The 22,399-nt window shown below is 34.1% G+C and overlaps 1 protein-coding gene across 1 annotated transcript in view; it reads right to left on the reverse strand.

Annotated features, from left to right (window-relative positions):
• The window catches only part of LOC115441452, a 192,241-nt gene extending 174,945 nt beyond the window's left edge, over positions 1-17,296 (reverse strand). The window contains 1 exon segment of the mRNA XM_037442834.1: positions 17,068-17,296. The gene's annotated coding sequence lies outside the window, so the exon portion shown is untranslated.
• Between the last annotated feature and the right edge of the window lie 5,103 nt (positions 17,297-22,399).

The following is a 22,399-nucleotide window of genomic DNA, read 5'->3' on the forward strand; positions in this document are numbered from 1 at the left end:
AACATTTTATGTTTAAGTAAATTAAACTATGTGAAAAAGAAAACAATACCAAATGACTAAAAATTAAATAAATAATCTTTTTGTGAAATCGATGCGATTGACCACATTTATGCATATTAATACCTATATATTATCGGGTTCCCTTTTGAAAAATTTCACCCTGCGACACTTTCATCCTACATCTATCCTTTCGAATAAAAGCCGTAACAAAATGTTGATTTAAAAGAGAACTGGAATTTCGCAATCAAAAATGAACCAAAACACCTAAAACCTGAAACATAAAAGAATTTCTAAAAATACTCATCAGGGGTCGCTGAGGTCGAAGCTTTATAAATATCCGCTAATTAACTAACAACTGATCCGACAGGTTAATTAGTTAAACCAAAAAGTCCGCACAACAGAGCGGAAAGAAAGTTTCTAAATTGTTTACCGAGTGTAAACAGTGATAATGAAGTTTATGAATTATTTATAAATTCAAAAAGTGAAATTTTAGTAAGAAGTTAATTTTGGTATAAAACAATAAATCATTTCCAGAACGTCATCGTGAGATACAGTTTGCTGGACCGGTGTTTTATTTATAAACATTTTTATACACCTTTCATTTATACTATGTGATAATTCAAATGGTCTACGGTTGAATGGATTGAAAAAAAAAAAAAAAAATTGGTGCAAAAAGCTAATTTGATTTGACACTTTTTATAAGAATACGTACCGAAATCCGAAATATTAACTTCAAAATAGTGGAATTGCATCATCCATCCCTCATAAATAGCTCGGGATTATTCGAAAATTTTTATCCAACACTTTATAAAATAGAAATAAATTTACACCCTAACTCCTTTTAATTAGAGTCACTTTAATAAACACAGGAGATATATTATACTTATAAAAAAAACGACGAAAGAATAATAAAATAGCTATATTATTTCAACTAAAATCCATAATTATGTAGGTCATTAAAAAACTGCTAAACACGTATCATTAGCAGCGATAAACACACCCACATGCACAAATTAAGGTCTAACCAAAATAAAACGAAGGATATTTCGCAAATCCACTCGGATGCGAACATTAATTCATTTGATAGATCTAATTGGGAAAGATATCACATCCCGCTGTGCCTTTCACTACTCTAAATTAGAGAGCTTAGTAGCAACGTGCGAATGAATTCTTGAGGCTTGAATGTAAGGAACTATGAAAAGAAGATGAATGAACGAATACATTAATAACTTAGTAGATTTGATCGTTAAGGAATTAATATAGAATTGTATATGTAAATCGTTCCATAGTGTCACTAGCTTCTGCTCGCGGTTTCGCCCCCCCGAATGAATTTATTCGGCATAAAAGCCCCGCTCTGTACTATCCCGAGATAAAAAAGAGCATACGTCTATTCCGTGGTCTCAAATTGTCACCATACAATTTTTATCGAATCCGTTTGGTAGTGTCTGAGTTTGTCGCGTTCAGAAAGACGAGGCGGGGACTTCGTTTTACAATATGTAAGGATTACATTGACTCCCTAGGCTAAGTCCGTTCTGGGAGAAACATATAGAAGAAAATCAACTGCAAATATTTATGCATACTATGACCACCATTCAATTAGAATTAAGGCCAAAAACCTAAGGTAGAAAAATAACGTCATAGAAACGGCCAGGAGAAGAAAGATTTTGCTCCAAAAGACGTTGTACACCAAAGAAGGTCAATGTGTACAAAAAAAAAAAAACAAAAACATATTGTTCCAGTTCCCCCATTCTTTCATATCTTACTAAGTCACAAAAAAACCAGCATAAATGTGCCGACTAGCGAGGGATAAACATCTCTCGTCAGTCAAGCCATGAGCTTCAGTGTGGGAAATTAGCCATGCCCGATTAAAAAAAATGCTTTAATAAACTTCTTACATGGAGAACGTTTTGTAACTAAGTTCATGTCGCATGTCTTACTTAATCCTCATTGCATCATGCTGCGTAAAACCCTGGTAGTGTCAACTCGTCAGTCGAGAATTTAAATCAAAATCACATTATAGAAATAGCAAATGCTTTGTGTGTGACAGACGAGATTGTCAGCTTAATGTGTTGTTAATGTGATTTATTCTGAATTAATTAGGCCCACGGAACGCGTTGAAAGTGATAGTTTGTTCGACTTAATTAGGAATTTAAATGCTTTATGCCAGCAACTCACGGTATTGTATTTTTTATGCGAAAACGGCAAAGTAGCCTTTCTGCACCTGATGATAAGAGGAGCAGGGCTCAATAGAATGTCGACTGACGAGAGATGATTAGCCCTCGACAGTCGACACAATTATGCCGGCCTGTTGGAGCTGGAGATACACATGCTGATCCTGGAACGCGACACACTTACGTGGGCAACTATGGCGGGTTTTAACACCTTGTGTACGGTGGTCGCTATAGGGGCGGATATAAAATATATCCTACCACCAGCAATGCAACTAACACTTATATAGTAGTTTAGTATTAACGTGTATTTGAATGACCAACTCTCTACTACTAAATAAAGCTTAGAAAAGTTAGATTACAATAAAAAACCAAACATACGTGATACGCGACAGTTTACACAAAATATCGGAATAAAATTACAATCGAACAAACAAACTGAATGTCACAACATTCTTACTTTGCAATAAACTCACAAACATTATCTGAGTCAATATTTTGAAAGAAATCCCATGTTTATGTGCACGCACAAATGCGCCCACCTAGCTTCGAGTTATTTAAGGACTATCAATTTTACAAAAATGAACATATTTTTGCTTTAAAATGTTTGTACTTAATGTTTTTCTTCATTTTTGTACTCATAACTTTGACCACGAAGATAGCTAAGAATATTTAGGTATATACTTTTAATGCTATTACTTTAAGTAACAAATTGACTTAAATTTATGATAATAGGTGATATGTCTATAGTTTGCGACACTTCGACTGACAAGGTACCACCACAATAAATAATTCCACCGTAAGGGTCATTGCGCTGCGGATTCACGGACTCTAGTCGTCTAATGGTTGAAAGTCGACCGTCAAATTTAATATATTTGTAACAAATATAATAATAATAATAATATCAGCCCTGTATTATATACTTGCCCACTGCTGAGCACGGGCCTCCTCTACTACTGAGAGGGATTAGGCCTTAGTCCACCACGCTGGCCTAGTGCGGATTGGTAGACTTCACACACCTTCGAAATTCCTATAGAGAACTTCTCGGATGTGCAGGTTTCCTCACGACGTTTTCCTTCACCGTTAAAGCGAACGATAAATTCACAAAGAATACACACATGATTTTTTAGAAAAGTCAGAGGTGTGTGCCCTTGGGGTTTGAACCTGCGGACATTCGTCTCGGTAGTCCGTTCCACACCCAACTAGGCTATCGCCGCTTAACAAATATTATACATCAATTTTATTTTTCTGAACTCCTTTATATAAACTTTGATTATACCAAATCTCGCTCACCTCTGTGCGCAATATACCTAAAAAAGGATACGAAGTTTTTACTTCACATATAAATAAGGCAATAAGCAACAAGCAACATAACATCTGCTGTTCACCCCAAATAGTGATTGTTACTCCGTTTTAGTTTAAAATCAAACTATTTTTCGGACTAGCCAAGGCCCAAAAGAGAAAATAGAAGAGTCATCCAGTTCAAATATTTGTTCAAACTGCAATAAATTTATGCAGTCAGACTAATGAACCAGAAAATACCGATATCCTTTGTCATCTATAAAACAAAGCAACGCACAAACTTCTAAACAAGGAGATATTTTCGTAATCGTCAAGTTATGTGGCTGGGTTAGCCGGCCAGTTAAATTCGTGGTTAAACTTCATACGTTTTGTAACAGCTAAACCGGTAACTAACGGAGTCTAGATGCCTTTAACTGGTTTACTCTATACAATGAGCTATCAACTGTTTCTATGTTGTATGATAAATTGGAGTAACACATAACATTCAGTTTTGAATTGCCTAAGTGGCATAGATTTTATTGCGTGATGAAAATCGTTAAACAATATTGTCAATAATGATTTCTTACACTCTATCTCCAAATTTAATGCCTTTGTTATAAAGTATTACATAATAATTTTGAGTTTTTCTACTCAGAATATGCCAGGAGCCTAGAATTTGTGCTCGACATGGCGATAGGCTCGCCCCTATCACATCATGGGACAGAATACGCAAGGCTGAAAGTTGATTCACTGTGTACTAGCGTCAATGTCTTGCAATCCGAAATACAAGTCTTCGCAAACTATTGCCTGACAGTTGAAATAGACAATGTACATAACCAGTTACCGCATCTGAGGGAGTTGTCACTATAAGTAGCCACATATACCACTGAAGCCTAGACATACATTAAACGTTTTAAAAAAAACATGACATACCATCTAAAACTGTTTACAGCGTGTAAAACTAAACAAAACATTACAGTAGTTATTAATATTAATAATCGCAACAATCCTTCCTCTAATAAAAAAGAAACCATCTTACATATTGAATAGTTGTTGTGCACCGAAGCGTATCGAGCAATGATTTAATTAACAGATACTTCGCGTTGATTAATCGTGGATTTATTGCTTCAAACGCTTGGATACCTTAATCCAATGATTATGTAAGGCGAAATGGAGAACTGCATTCCTAGTTTAGTAATGAAACCACTGTAAGAAGTACAATATTATAATAATTTACTGGTACGGCGTACGAAAACTGTATTGCTATATTGATATTTGATTTGATTTCAAAATGCATTTTAGAAAAGTTCTTAGTAAAGATATAATGGTAGAAAGTGGTGCGTATACTAGCATTTGTTACTGGTTGAACTTTAAGAATATTTCTTTTACCATACTATAGCGGAGACACTAAAAACCCAAAGGAAAGTATAGGTAATTATAGTTGCATTGAGATAAACAATAATCACTTGTAGAATACAATATCTTATTCCTATTTCTTCCGAAAATCGTACATTATTTTCGTAAATCATTCGTATTTCTTAAAGACATAAAATAATCCTAAAAGAATGGAAAAGAAAAGTTTATATTCTAGATCTCTATTACTTAGATCTTCTTGCAAATCCAATCTATTTCTCCTCTTACCATCCTTCTCGTTTTTTAACCTTACAACACCAATCACGGCCCTATCATTCTTTACCACGTCAGGTCCCAGTCCTTCAACAAATAAATAATCGACGTATTTAAAAAGATGATAGTAGTTTTACACCATAAAATTTTAAATTACATTTATTTTCGTAACTTCAGTGAGTAAGTAATTTTGCAATCCTCTGACCGAGAGATCTGTGAGTCAGTCCCTGCACTCAGTAACTTCGAGCTAAGTAAAAATTTTACCCGTTCCGCCGGTTTTGGTAGTAACATATTTTCGGATGAATTTAGATGATTATTAAAGTGCCGCAGTTTTTTCTGATTGGATCATAAACTTACTCATTACCGAAAAGGATACGTTAAAATTCTTTTTCTTCAATTCGTGGATTAATGTTATCGTACCAAATTATTTCGCTGTTAATAAGACCCCGATCAGCCATTGTCTTTCTTAATGCTTCTATCAAGTCTCATATGCTACAAAGAATTCTCGACAAATACGTGTCAGTATCAATAGCTAAAGGCCAATTTTGTGTGTCGTATTTAACATGCGCACTGCATGGTCGTATCCTGACTGCATGATTGGAATTAAATTAGCTATCCAGTTCACATGAGCCTTGTCTTACATTAATTTTAACCTTTCGAGAGGTCTAAGATAATTGGTCATTCCATTTTTGATGACCAATGGATAGGAGCTCTCTGGGGAACATAACTGTATTGTGTGGTAGACCTGTATGAATTGGTGGTTTGTTTGCATCATAGGCTCAGAGGAAGTGAAGGTTGGTTTTTATATTCCTTGCTGTGAATGTTACGGAGTCCATCTGCTGTTGCCAGTTGTTGCAATTATAGTAATTTTGTTTGTAATGTGTTAAATTTTCGATGGATTGATTATACAACTATTTTTATCTAAAGGTTACTTAAAGCTTGGGAACCATGCAGTTTTATACCTTTTTTTACGTCTTTCCAGCCAATTCGATCTACTTATATACGTGTATGTCTAGGCTTTATCTCTGTAAGGTGATCAAAATACATTTATTGAATGAAATTATAAAAATTCCATAGGCGCTGCATCTCATAAGACTTAATTTAGGCGGCATTACCATAGTTTCCTTTGATAAAAGTGACAGAGACCACAAGATGTCAATCATCAAATATTGTTAGATGTCAATGCGTGTAACTGAATAGGACCTAGCTTATTTCTAACTTGTTCTCTTTTCTATTACAGTAAAGAATTCTAGTTTTAGATCCTATTTAAGATTCGTTTCTAATTTTTAGTATATCTAAATATGTTACGAATTTTATTGCGGTTTTATACCAACGTTTCGAAGACTGCAGCTTTTATGATGACGGGGAGGACCAGAGAGAAAATTATAATATATAACAGAGATGAAATCCGTAAAATAGTTTTATTTCAATGTCTAACATTCGCGTAAACATAAGAATTATTTTATCTGTCTAATTATTAACACCATTTAAAACTATTATATGATGACAAACTTATTGATTTGCTAGTTTTCTATCATAGAAGTTACGTTAATACAATCTCCAAGCTTCAGTCGTTTATATCTACGACTATACCTTACAATATATAGCTTATATACTCAAGTAAATCCGCATTCATTTCACAAATCGATCAGCTTTCATTAACCATATTTCGATGTTTTTCATCAACTTTATAGAACAAAACAATTTCACTTTCAACGCTATAAATAAAGTTAATATGACCGCATATGACATATAAATCGACGTCATCTAGAAAATGACCGTACCGTTGCGTACGGATTGCAAAAGCGTAATGCACAACGACTTGTTTCATATATGGACTTTATTTATTATGTTGGACTTTCGACGCACCGTTAGCAAAAATGATATTTATGGTTTCAGCTCTCTGTGTTTTGTAAACTGTTGAAAGTGATGCCTGTCCATTGTATTATTGATTGAAAATAGTAGTTGTAGTTATAAATCAGATTTTTATAGATTTGGGTTATAAACGTGAGACTTCATAATCTGAAATCAAAGGATGAACGGTATTTATTAGTATAAGGATTCAATATTTCTCTGCTATTCTTAAATCATTGTGTTTTTACTTGGTTCATTTAAATCGTGAAAAGTGAGTGAATGTTAGATATTGAAACATCTTTCGGATTTTATCGCGGTTTTTTATATTATAATTTTCTCCCGACGCGACGTTTCGAATACTGCAGCCTTGTTGATCACAGGGCGGACTGAGGTGCTGGTCGTCCGAAATGTCAAAGTTTCGATACATTTATTTTTTTATATAAAATGTAGGTAGTAACTATAACAAAATTATAGTATATAAAACTCAGACAAATCCGAAAAATTGTTTTACTTCAATGTTATTTCTAATGCCTCAAGCAAAACTAAAGTATTCATCATCATCATCATCAGCCTACAGCTGTCCACTGCTGAACATAGGCCTCCCCTAAAGCGCGCCACGCTGTTCGGTCCTCCGCTCTCCTCATCCAGCGTCTACCGGCGATCCTACGAATATCGTCGGACCAGCGGGTCGGAGGTCGTCCTACGCTACGCTTACCGAGACGCGGTCTCCACTCTAGGACTCGTCTGCTCCAGCGGCCATCAGTCCTACGACAGATATGGCCAGCCCACTGCCACTTCAGCTTGCTTATTTTACGAGCTTATTATAATAATTTTAAGCAAAACTAAAGTATTGCCATTTTCTAAAGATGCTGCTATTACTAGCCCTTCACCCCCATAAAAACAAACGTTTAAAATAATAGCATGTTAACATCTAGCGTAAAATCAGACATAACAATTAAAACACCCACAATTCGTAATGCCGAAACCGAAACAACATTAAACTATCAATTGTCCTCAATTACTAGACACGAACAAACCAAACCTTCGATGTTGCCTTCGGAATCAAAAAATTATGAAACAGCTTTGGCGACATGCATAACTCTAACAAGGATTGTATATAAATTAAATACCTTAAATGATACACATAAATTAAATGCTGGTTATGTCTCGATAAGTCCTGTCCAAAAGGTAATAGATTCTAAAATCGCATTTGGATCTACAATGATATATTTTGTCTTACCTGACTTGGAAATAAAAATATGCAATTTTTTCTGATAGAGTTTTCAAGTTTTAGATCCGATATTTCAAAAGAAGAAAACACTAATCCACATATAAATTTATATGATGGAAAAATCACACCTAAATTATACAGTAACAGTATGATTATAATTCTTCGTCAAATGGAATTTTTCTGATCGAAAAATCAACCCTAAACAACTCACTTATAGTAGAATTAACATTTTTGCGTGCTATCCATACGGTTTTCGCGTCTCAGTCACTTTCGATGATCGTTGCGCAACTCCGCATCTGCAGCCCGGCGGCATTCCATTCATTACTGCTTCGTTCAATTTTCGATTTCGATTGACCGCATTCGCGCTTTGTCTATGCCAATTTGTTGTTTATAGTCAAATTGATTAATGAATTTATAGAATAGACGTTAATTACTACGAGTATTAAGGTAAAAACGTTTATTATTTAAAATTCTGATAGTAAGAATTTCTCCTTTGTAGTACACATTTTTCCTTAAGATACGGTGATTAAAAAAGAGATATTTAATCCGCATGTTTTTATGTATGTTTCTCAGCGAATTTCCCCAAATCAAATAATTTTAGGTAACGTTATACTATCAAAAATAATTTAGTACATTAAGATATTCTTGTATAAAGTTAAATACCTACCTAAGTGTATACTTAGGTAGATAAATGTATGTTTATAGCATCATTTCAAATGATTTTTCATTGCGAACATACATTAATGTCTTGTATACTTCTTAATAGATATAAATACATGTTATGAATAGAATCGACACGTGTATTAAATACTGACCATTCAAGATGCCCTTGAAACGATTCGCAGATAATCAACATTTAAAAAATCATCGGCGACCTCGGTCAAACCTTATTTACTTAACATCAACCAATCTCGAGTGCGCAAATAACTGAACAATTTGTTAAGCCATCATATGATCTCAGATGGTCAAATGTGTACTCAAGTTTACGACTAGAGATTTGTTAGTTAGTTATGGGTTTTCGAGGTGTGTTATGGCTTTCGTTAATTGTCAGAATGATGAAGCAACCCAGGTCTCAGTGGTAAAGCGTCCATACAACCCGATTCTGACCGGCTTCCCTTTTAGGTTCATTTACGTTTGTCTTAGTTTTTTTTTCTGTTAAATAGGCTTCGATATGTAAACTATGGCAATTTTTTTTGCCTCGGGTTACCTTTTGAACAATTACACCCTTCGCCACGCCAGGCCCTATTCATTTTATCTTGACCAAGCTTGTGAAAAGGCTCGAAACCTAGTGTCATAGATCATAATGTTTTAATATTGGCTTACTAAAATCACGATATGTCTTCTTCTGTAGTGTGGTTATTATATAGCATAACTATCGCTCTAAGGCCTCGGATTCGAATCCCGGGTCGGGCAAAGTAAAATTGGATTTTTCAGCACGGAGTCTAGAATTTGTGCCCGTTATGGTGATAGGCTCATCTCGTAAAACAGTATAGAACGGAATACATATTATGAAGAAAAATGTGTGTATTAGTTGCGCCTCTGCCTACTCCTTTAGGGATAAAAGGCCTTTATACATAAATATGTATGTTAAATTAAAATATTAAAATAATCACTTTTTCCGGTTAACGTTGATTGAACACTATTAGAAAGTAAATCGTATAATAGAGGTTTTAATGTTTATAATGGCCTCTGCGTTAAATTAAATTTAAAAGAAAAGTCTTCTTGACTTTGTTACTAGAATCGGTTTTTAGTTGTTCTCTCAGTGTGATACCATTTAACGAACGTATTGATTGAACTTCAATAATGAAAACCATAGAAATCTTACTCAATCTTAATTTATTTGAAATCATACCCCAGTAAACACCTTCGTACTCAGAAGCTGTAAACTTGCAGAATTGATTAACCTATTGACAACATTAATAATTGAAAAGTTAATTAACTAGCCGAGCATCTCCATTACGTTATTGGCACCGCATATTATGTAACTTTGGAACGGTTTATAACATTTGATTGATTACTGCGCGGTACCGATGATTGCCGCGTAATGATATGCGCCATTAAAATTGCATTCGCAATGATATATCAATTTGTTGTTAATTGCATAAAGTTTAATTTGTAGGTCCTAACTATAGATATTTTTGTTGTTTGAAGACGCGGTTTTAGGCATCGGTATTGGAGAGCATTTGCAAAAAATAATTTTGCCTATCACCCTATATTCATCATCAGCCTCTATCTTAGTCCACTGCTGGAAATAGACCTCCTCCAATATGCGCCATTTTACCTTGTCTTTGGCCATGCCCAGAGATTACGGCGAAAAAACACAAATATGTAATACATAGTATCTGTCAATTAAAAAAAAATCACACCGATAATTTTCCGGAAAATAATTTGCCTATCACCTAGATGTTACGGCCATTGAAAAAAATACAGACTACTGACTCTTCAGATACAAATTCTTCGTTCCGTAAACGTACGCTCGATACACACCCGCCACATGGGCAACACATGCTTGCTGAATAGACGCTTACCAAAAATATTCTCGTATGAGCTAGCGCGGAACTTTTGGAAGCAACGAGACAGCAATAGAACGAAAAAGAAGAAAAGTAATTCATTTGTATAGGGTTGTATAGGTACAAACGTATAACGAAAAAAAAAAGAATTAACATTATAAACAAGTACATTTAGTAACAAGTGTCAAACCTAAACTAAAATCTCTGATATTATAATAATAAAACAAACGAAAATCCCTGAGACTGCACGGCCGTAATAGATAAGAGACCACCAGATAGGATGCTGTGCTAGTTTGCGTTGGTCACCTTTAGAGACGAAATTACATCTAGAACACCCACCCAAAAACCGTCACAGCAGTCCTACTTTGCAAATTTTGACATTACTGAATACTAAGTAAAATTATGTTAGTAGATAACAATACATAAAATGAGTGTATATGAATGTAAATCGGTCACGTGCAGTTATTAAAACATGCTACAACGCAAGATTTACGATTACACGGTGCGATGATCAGATAATAACAAAGCGATTGCGAGACTGTGATGTTACTTCTCTCATAGAAAGTTAACAAGGTCAATATACTTTGACAAGGGTGATATCTTTTGATGAGTAATTTTGCCGATGTTATTGTGAAGCTCTTATGGACCCAGTTATACCAAAATGTAACCTACAATTGCCAATAATAAGTTATAATATTTAACGTGTTATTTTTTTTGTGTTAATATTTCACAACTAATCCAAATATGATAATTTACTGTTCAACAAAACGTTCAGATCTATTTATATCTGACTCAAACACAGTATTTGTGAACCATTCCGCACCATTTCCTTATACATAGAAAAAGCAGCTGTAACATGAATCCACAAAAGTAGTTGTACATTTTGGCACGTCTCCAAATTATTATAGTTTTTCTAGATTTAAATTAACGAATGATATTTTTTTTATCATTGACTTACGTTTGTTAGCCAGGCAGGGCCGACTTATACAAACACACCGGTCTTGCGGGTGAGTGCTTTAGGCACTGCGAGCCCTTAAGATTAAAACTTTCACAAGCCGATTAACGGGCAAATTTTTGACGGGAGATTGAATGGCAAGTATAGGAGTTTTCAGAAACTAACCTAGATGCTGTATTAACTTGGAAAACAATAGTTTGTCCGAACTACGACCAGTTTTTAAGTATATTGTTTATTTAGAACTCTAATATATAAAACATCGCTCGGTATCCTATAACCGCCCCTATTCCCACGAAATAAGGTCCAAATGGGTTTTACAAAGTGAATGCTACTTACAACAAATTATGATCGCTTTCAACAAACTAACCGTATAGATGCAAAACACAACCAGCCAATTTCCTCACACCAACGCGATACAAATGCATAGAAAGCTATGTCGCTTTTACTCTAATCTGCAAAAACTTGAGGAAGTTAGAACAATGCGTTCGACGCCTTCTGTGCAGCATGTTAATTGGCGACATGTCATTAAAGTACATCTGTATACTAATCGATAGGCTACGAATAAACTTGATTGTTCTCTTGTACCTACTAAGAGAAGATACATACGTAATAATACTTTGTGACTTTTAGCTTAATAATTTTTTTATTTTTAAAATACTATTTTTTGTTATAGTTAATGTAAAATTGTTTTAACTTTATTATAAATGTGTATTTAATTTTATAGAATGAATAATGTAAAAGGGCGTTTAGTACCATTTACCGGACGTTTTTCCTGACTGAACCAAAACTACAACACGACGGCGAGTAAGCCCAGCGTGAAAAATAAATTTATAGATTTTTTAATTTTCTTGGCACAGCCAAGTCGTCTCATACTGGGAGGTAAGTATTCTTCTTAAACCTCGTTTAAAGAAGGACACGTCATAGAGCTCGACAAACACCTATGTAGGGAGTTTATTCCAAAGTTATAGTTGATATATTATTTTACTAAGTGTTACTCGCGGCGCCGCCCGCGCGAGAACCTTTCACTTTACAGAAATTAGTAAAATACTGTTGCAATTTATAGCGCAAAACCAAAAACATCAGCGCCATCTATTTCAAAAAAAATTAATTCACATGGGAGCATATTACCGTGATAAATAGCCTATGCATCAATCCAAGATATAGTCTACGTGTGTGTCAAATTTCATCCAAATCCGTTCAGCTGTTTCTGTGGTTACTTCTAACAAACAGCCAAACATTTTAACGAACTTTGGCATTTATATTATTAAGTAAAATTCATGTGAATGAAGCCGAACTACCTGTCATCAAACATTATAAATAAATTTAAAAATGTATACCAAATAAACTCACCAGTCTCAGCCAGAACAAATACAATGATACATAAAACAACGGTTTCCAAACGAAACAAAAAGTATTATAAAAATGCAAATGTCCTTAAAATATAAGGAAATCTTTATAGCTTTGTATTGACTCATCGACGCATTTAGAAGCCTTTAAAATTAACTGGAAAACTTAAGCGTGCAAAAAATGATGCTGTTATGTTTGTGCGTTGTTTTTATGAAACCACAATAAAAACATATTAAGTTAGATTTGAGTAACTCTACGACAAATACATTTGTTTTGAAATTGTTTAAATATAATAAAATAATTAAAATAAGAATAATTATCAAACTATGTGTTTTTTGTAACGGGAAATAAAAAATATCTCTGAAATAATAATTATAAAAGTTTTACTCAATGTCGATTAACAATTAATCGACATTGAGTAAATCACTAAAATTATTTTTGTGCAAACTTCAAGTCTTTTACGACCAGAATTTCCGCAAATATTTATTCACTCCCAAAATCAAACACCTAGAAATCTCTACTAAAATCCATCCACGTACTGTATTTTCTGTATTAAAATGGTATTATTTAATTATGTTTACTCCAGTATATTTTATCCTATATTTTATCCTTCGATACGCTGTTATAATATATTTAAATAATTGTAATTTCGTATGCACATACTGTTTCTACCACCCACAAAGTCTGGGAACGCGTGGACAGAAAAGATCAATCAAGATGTATTGATATTTATTGTATCGATTTTATTTTATACAATAAATATGCCAACTCTGCAAGAAGCTATAAGAATACCAACCGGCTGACTTGCATGAAACGTATGCAACGAGCAAGGAATTAAGAGCGATAATCAGATGAATCGTTAAAAAGATCGTGACTTCAAATATATTAAAATAAAAGAGGTATATTCCATTTTTAATATAGGTAGGCAAACTGAAGGGTTTCCTTTTTGGTAGTTACTAGGGAATCATAGGAAATCAGGAAATAGAAGCAGATTTGAAAGCAAGGAATTATTTATAACTAAAATTTAATACGAAAATCCTAGGAGAAGGAAAGGAGATTTGAGAAATATGAGGGGGATATCTGACCGACTAAATCGAAATTTGGACCCAAAACCCGCGGACAACTACTAGTTATTTCCATTCTAGAGAACAATAGAATCCTTAAAAACCATATATTGACAGAAATATATTATAATCTACATAATCGATTTGGTGACATCAAACGGAACTTGGCCGAGGTCGCAATTCATCACATCTTTTGATGGTCTTTGCTATAAATTGAATTACGGTATAAATTAAATATTCTATAAAAAATTTAAACATACAATAAAATACCTGCAAGGTAAAGGACCTAAAACAGGTCGCTTGATTAAGGCTACTTATAAATTGGTTTGGGATTTTTTGGGGTATGCACTATGTTTGGCAGTGGACATCCTGCGACTGATAAAGTTGAAGATTACACGAATAGAGGTGAAGATTGTAAATTGCAAAACTGGTAAAAATAAAAACTACTAAGCATTAATTTCACGGTGGAAAATAATTTTCATAGTCTATTATATAAGGCCCAGTGTTTTTAATATTAAAACAATTAAACTCACAAGTAATAACATCCTAAGAGGTTATTTAATCATTTTACCGATTAACTGTATCAAACATTCAGAAAATTATAAAATAAAATAAATGGAAAGAGTTACTTACAGTTAACCAAGAGACCAATAATTACTATGTACTCGTTTAAATCGTTCTCAAAAAGGGAGTTGAAATTCATCCACAACCGAACATTGAAATATGAACAACATTAATCAAAACAAAAATAATTAAACAAGTGCGAAGATATTATCGCCAGGCCGAATTTTCGCTGGCGTTGCGGCATTTCGTAATAAACGATGCGAAATTATCACACATTCGGTGCTCAACTGTCAGTTGTAATCATGTAGCATTTATTACATAAATATTGTAACCCGAATTAAATAATCAATTTAACTTCCTTAAATCGGAGAGGTGTTATTAAAATACAGTTATATCGTCTGATTTGTTACCATGCAAGTAGCAACGGCGCACAAATTCAATTATTAAACATTACACTGCGTGTGTCCCTCTGTGGCATTAGTTAGGCCAAATTTAATATATTCTATGTAATATTTATTATACTTGCTAACTTAAAAACATCGTGACGAAAATTGCGTGCCTGGGGAATTCTCTATAGGAATTTTGAGGGTGTGTGAAGGTTATCAATCCGCACTAAGCCAGCGTGGTGAACTAAGGCCTGATCCCTCTCAGAAGTAAAGGAGGCTCATGTCCAACAGTGGGACAATATATAATATAGGGCTAATATTACTATACTTGCTAAAATGTCTCTTAGAAATAGAATGTCCCTTTCGACATAGTTATTTGTCAAAAGTAAATATTTCAAACAAGTTTTCTAATTAAATAACTTTCTATATGCTAAGTCAAATATATCATTTGAACATGCGCTTGTGGTAGTATATCATATTTTAACCGACTTCAAAAAAAGGAGGAGGTTATAAATTCAGCGTGAATTTCTTTTTGTGAATATTATGTTAATCGTCAGCTTGGTTTAGTGATAACGGAAATTAGCTGTGGAAGTCCTGGCTTCCAATTCCAGGTCTGGCAACGTTTTATGTATATAAAATAACCGTATCAGGTAGAGGGAGCAGCAATATAAGCTAGTTTTATAAAACTTTGCGAACAGTGTAGTGCTATGAGGAATGCAATCAGAATCCTGGATACCTTTATAATAAAAGATAAACGTAGCGCTAACCATGCGGCAAGCAATTAGCTCATCTCACTTAAAAATGAATTCAATGCCCTTTCATTACAGCCGATTTCTTTTTAATGGAAACTAAGTTTTTACATAAACGACTTCAATACATAACTATGTATTATTTCCCATTATTGTGCCCAATATTGAATATGTGACAATCGCTTGTCTCACGTTATTTCATATAATCAGTGCTTGTAAGGCTTTTGTCCCCCGGCCATGGTCGTAATTAGTAGGGGAGGCTCAGGACTTATGGCCCACCCTAGAATTTTCAACAAAAGAATTAAAGGTCAATATGGATTGGTGGCTCCAAGAATATAAGGTCTATATAATTACAATTAAATTGATCAACCATTTTCCAACGCATTCCAGAAAGATTTTATGTAAATGATATAGGTAAGTTCGGGGATGATGGCCATAGTTTTATAATAATAATATTTTTTTAATCTTGGAACATTAAACTGTCGGAAGACAAGAAAAATATTATAGCAGAATAAGCGCCATAATATATGTATTTTAAGTTATTTATAGGAAATATGTCCTGATTGTGCCCGAAAGAGATGGCCATAGCAGCATAGAACGAGATGGTCAATTTGTGAATCTACTGTTTACTACTGTTCAATTATCTTATTTTAAATTTATTTATAGTATATACGTTGAATGTTTAATAAATATCACATTTCAAAACTTTTTAATGCCAAAGAGCCATAAAGCTCTGTATGACTTTAGATAGGTACATTTTCCTAGTATTTTTTTGCCTGTGTTCGAATTAAAATGGTTGTCTGGAAGACATTGCCTAAAGCGATAAGACCGCCATTTGTACATGTGCCGTTTTTTTTTTTTTGTTTGTTTGTTTTGTTTTTGTGTGTGTTTGTACAATAAAGAGTAAAATAAATAAATAAATAAATAAATTTCATTTATACGTATTACACGAAATACGCTAACAATAAAATAATTTCATCTAGTGAGGAGAAATATGATTATTGCCTTGCTCGTCTCTACTGTACGGCCATGTCACCCCGTTTTATCCTACTTTTTATTAAACTTAATATTAATTATAATTATCTAGGCAGGCTAGGGTAATTTATATATTATTTAGGTATATGTATTAAAAATAAAATAAAAGTGTAATTGATCCAGAAATGGCCACTTGACCGTTGACCCGCATCTACATGGTTTGTATCATAAAATAATAAGTACTTAAATCTACTTACAAAAAAACAAAAAGTTGCAAAAAACAATTGTATCATAGGCAATTACAAATTATAATGACTTAATATAATCATAAATAATATGTATTTTTTTGTTTCTCACCTAAAATAATAAATATCCTTAATTAAGTCCTTCACACAAGCACTTCAAGTCGATCACAACACAAAAAAATCGATTAAAAATCACTCGAATTCTTAAAAATTATTTCGTACTTCGTGACACAACACCGACGTAATAATAAACTTTAAGAGAATATAAATAAGGTCGAATGTCGCGATATAGACTAATGTCGGTAAAGACGCGCGCGGCGCGTGATGGCGGCGTCGTGTGTGCAGCGATTTGCGCGTGCGCACCTGCGTCACCCACTGGGTTAAAAGTGGGTGACACGGAATTTAGGTAAAAACGGCCAGCTTCCATTTTTGAAATTTTCTGATGGGTTCAGATTAGCCGTAAAAAATATTGCGGCCTGCACCTTTTTTACAAAAAGAGAAGTCATTGACCTGAGGCTTAAAATGTTTTAAATCAGACATAAAAATAAGTCACTCCTAAATTATTGTAATAATAATAATATCAGCCCTGTATTATATACTTGCCCACTGCTGAGCACGGGCCTCCTCTACTACTGAGAGGGATTAGGCCTTAGTCCACCACGCTGGCCTAGTGCGAATTGGTAGACTTTACACACCTTCGAAATTCCTATAGAGAACTGAAGAAAGCCGTTCATCAGGTTTCCTCACGATGTTTTCCTTCCCCGTTAAAGCGAACGATAAATTCACAAAGAATTCACACATTATTTTTTTAGAAAAGTCAGAGTTGTGTGCCCTTGGGATTTGAACCTGCGGACATTCGTTTCGGCAGTCCGTTCCACACCCACTTCCACTTCCACACCCAATTCAAAGCGGCGATAGCCTATCGCCGCTTTGAATTATTGTAAAACAACTGAAAAACGAGATATTATAAAAAAAATTACAATAAAATATTCTACTAGATTCTAAAATTTTGAATCACAATATTTAACATGGCACTGAAATAGGCTCGTCTACCTAGTAGACTTATCAGTGACAGTCATAGTTGAAAAAATAGATCCTTACACACAAAAGATCCACATACTTCACATTTCATTTAAACCAATAAATTTTCCCGTATCCCAGAATCAGAATCCAAACTGACTGCGCCTAAATCTTGCCAGCTAACTTATCAGTAGCGAAAGGTGAAATTTTCCGAAAAGGAAACCGACACAACATATAGGGACTAATATGCATGAACGCGATCTGCAAATCGTTCTATTGACAATTAGATTCTGTATCAATTCTGCATAAAAGAGTCGAGTTATATGGAATGGTCGCCACTGCAACCTACATTGGCTAAAATATTACTACTTGAATGTTCTCTGCTATTAAAATAGTTTATGAATCTTATTCTTTCGACCACATGAAATTCAATTCGTCTATATTAATAAAGATTTTATTTTTAAACATTCGAGAAGTCCACTACAATAATTAAACGGTTGGTAATTGTATAACTAGTAAGCCGACAACTTTCTCCACACTCACTGTCTATCAATCTTATACATTTTAATTGCACAAAAAATGTACGCATATATTATATGACGTGTTTTCACCTGCAAGTTCACTTGTGGTACAGCCTCTTATTTTGAAGTATTATTTTGAGGTATGCTATCACATTTAGCAAGGTGTCGTACTCCAAACCTCTACCGGATGGACATATAAAAGAAATTGTAGGCACTCTCAATTATTACATACTAAGGGTATCTTAGTTACTTCGAAAATTTATAGGTGCTGGCTTACACCTACAAAACTGTTAAAATATATTTCAAATACAGTTCACATTGTGCTGGTAATATAATTATATTATAGCGTTTGCTTAAGACTTTTACCAGCAAATATAAATTAAAAGTAGGCAAGGCGCACCTACATACATTTCGGTATTTAGCAACGGTGTTCGCGTCCCACGATGCGTCTATGATGGCATGGTCGCAACACCATAGCAGCTTTGCGCCAGATGAGTGATATTTTCCCTATTATTGTAAGCCTACTTAATACTACCATATCAGTCACAACTATACTATAACATTGATACGTTATAGTATAGTTATAGGTGATTCTATACAGTGTATATTCGAAGTGGGAAAGGCCTTTTTAAGCTACATATATTTACGACGACGACGAGGAGATCTTTGGGGGAGGTCTATGTTCAGCAGTGGACTTCCTGTGGCTGAGGTGATGATGATATTTACGATATTAAATTATGTAACAATTAAAAGGATGGCAAAAGTGCTAGAACCAACTTTATTAGTAAGAGCCTAGAACTCCAAATGCAAGATCTATGATCTCATTTCTACTGGTAGTACGTCTCTCATATGTGAGTCCGCTTGGGTAGGTACCACCGGAGTGTCTTTTTCTGCCAAGCAGCTGTGTGTAGTCACTGTTGTATTTCGGTTTGAAGAACATTGTAGCCAGTGTAACTACTGGATATAGTGAGACTTAACATCCCATGTCACAGGATGGCGAGCGCAGTGGATTACCAAACAATACTTAGTAATTAAAGGTGTTGCATGGTGTTTCTGCTGTTCATGGGCGGTCGTATCGCTGACCATCAGGCAAACGGAGGGCTCGTCTCGTCATTCAAAGAAATAAAAAAGTCACATAAAGAATTGCCGGACTTTGCATAAAAACGTTTACGTTTAACTTCCACTGCAACAGCTATGAGGCAACTCAAATCTAATTCTAAGTAAACAACGTTACTATAACCAACAAACATACTTAAGAACACGTAAAATTCACGTACGCGAATATCAACTAAGGATCGTAAACCTTGCAGCGTCCGCCAAAACAAGATTTCGAGATACGCGAATAAAATACTGTTAATAAAACTGCAATATCAATGCAATACGATTGGCATAACTAAAATACTATTATAAAATACTTCCTTTTTTTGTTGTATAAAATACGTATTACAATTTTTGGATAGGCATGCTATTATAATTATTAATAGGAGAAATTGAGACCCTCGACGGTTGCCAAGTTTTTGCTGACTTATATGCACTGGCCCACCCCGAAACGTCGTGGGAACAAGCTCCCCTTAAAGTATCCAGTAGTCCTTGTCATCTGAATGTTATCAGATGCTCCCACCCAAGAAGCAGTAATTAGCCGAATACGCTTATTAAATTATTAAGAATTACAATTTTTGGATACTGAGTTGTAAGATGCAACCGCACAAATCTACATCAGCAATGAATAATTTTAAGTATACTTCATATGACAGCATAAGCGATTAGTACCTAACTACTCCCTTGCAAATAGTGTTAAAAAAAAACCTCTACTAAAAATGTATAGTACTAAAAATATTAGAAACCCAGCTACACTCTCTTTAATTTTTAATGACAAAAACCATTAACACTACGGAACCAGACCTGCTTACTTTCGTACACCATCCAGTCGTTTCCAAGTAATTGTTTACACGCTTTCCGATTAATAACACAGAATTTAAAACTCGGTTTGTAATTGTTTTGACATCAGCAATCCATCGTACGGTTCTAGTAGGAAGATATCGGAAATATTTATAACTGGACAGAGTGTGTTCTTCCAAATATAAGAAAAGACTTAGAAAAGCTATATTTACTAACAACCATAGCAACATGGTGAAATATCCAACATTCTACAACGTATATCTATATATATACAGTTTTAACAGGCCGGCATAATTCTCTCGATTGTCGAGGGGTAATCATCTCTCGTCTGTCGCCATTCTATTGGATCGATCTACTTACCATCAGATGCAGCGGGGTCACTTGTCGTGCCCGACTAAAAAAAAAGCAATCACAAAAATTCAAATTCGTAAATGATGAATCATATAACACCTAATTTAGGAGTTAACTCCGCACTAATATTAGCATTTAATATAGGACCTCATAAATATCTTGCCATTCTCTACTTTCTAACTCATTCAACTAATCATACATAATAGCTTCTGTTCATTCCGTTTTAGTAAAAAGTAAATCAACACGCTAATATTATTCATTTCCCCAAATTAAATTAGTCACATCATTAATTTGGCACTAGAAGGCATTAGTTAATCCTGATGAGTGATAATTTGATATATTTAGATTCAGAGATTATTTATAAAATAATATTGCATCACGAATTTGCATTAATTTGTAAAAATTATCGCATACCTTTCTAATTGTGAAAAATTTCACTTCATCATTCTTAAAGCTATTATTAAAATATCCTAGACAAGCGTAGTTTAATCCTATTCAAAGCTTTGCAATTTATTAAAAGTAATCCCGAAAAATAATTATCAAAAATAATAAAAAATATTATTGTTTCGTTAATCGACGTCGTGAGAATCTTTAGCATTGTATCTTGATAATTTCTTCAATTAAAAAGGAGCGATATCAGTTTTGAACTAAGCCTATGAACTTCTATGGTGCAGTTACTTTCATTAGTAATTCACCATTCTCCTGATTAGCTTCAAACACTCGGCTCGCATTGCACATACTGTTCCGAATCGTTAATTAAATGTTTCATGTATTTTTATAATCCGAGCAAAAACTAAGCCGTTCTAGCCTCGATCGAACCTAAAACTGGTTTGCAAAAGGAAAAATTGAATTATAAACTGACATCCTGTAGTGTAACTAGTTTTGGACATTCATGAATTTATTTCACACGTACATTTCCAAAATTAAGTCATTAAAATGTACCCCTGTGTTGCACCACTTGGAAATCTCAACCAGGATTTTCCGATCCACGTACAATAATACTTTAATCCAAAAAAGAGGCGTTAATTCAGGGCTGATGTTATTATTATCATTGCCTGCTTATCAATCTTCGAGACTGAATTGTAATTTATTAATAAGAAACTAGTTCATACAATAAAGGATAGAGAAGCATAAGTAACTTATTTAAATTCTTTTATTCTCTCGATTGGATCAAATATAAAAATTGGTAGCGTTTATTGAAAATGGCGGTAAAGCAATATTATTATTTATTTGTCTTATTCAGATAATGGTGACTACAAGCTCATTTGTGTCGCCAATAATATCGAGATTTGTGCGTAATTTGATGCAGAATCTGATTTGTTATGATGATTTATGGTTAAAGTACAATGGATTACTAATAATATAAATAACATGAGTTGGTACCTCATGTAAAGTTAACAAGAATACCCAAACATGTTTTATACATAAGCAAAAGCATTATTAGGTCATGTGGCAGATAGTAACCTTCAGTGCCGATAAACGCCTACAGTACTAGAAGAACTGCTGTTACGCTGCGGGCCAACAAAAGGTGAATAGGGATAAGATAAGAAAGAAAAGTATTAGGCTCCCTCTAAATCTCAGGAGCTGGACCGATAACCTAATAAAATTTGTAGCAAGTCGCTGGATGTGGGCCGCTTCTAACAGGTCTATCTA

Source organism: Manduca sexta, chromosome 25, assembly GCF_014839805.1.
Source record: "Manduca sexta isolate Smith_Timp_Sample1 chromosome 25, JHU_Msex_v1.0, whole genome shotgun sequence".
Taxonomy (NCBI): domain Eukaryota; kingdom Metazoa; phylum Arthropoda; class Insecta; order Lepidoptera; family Sphingidae; genus Manduca; species Manduca sexta.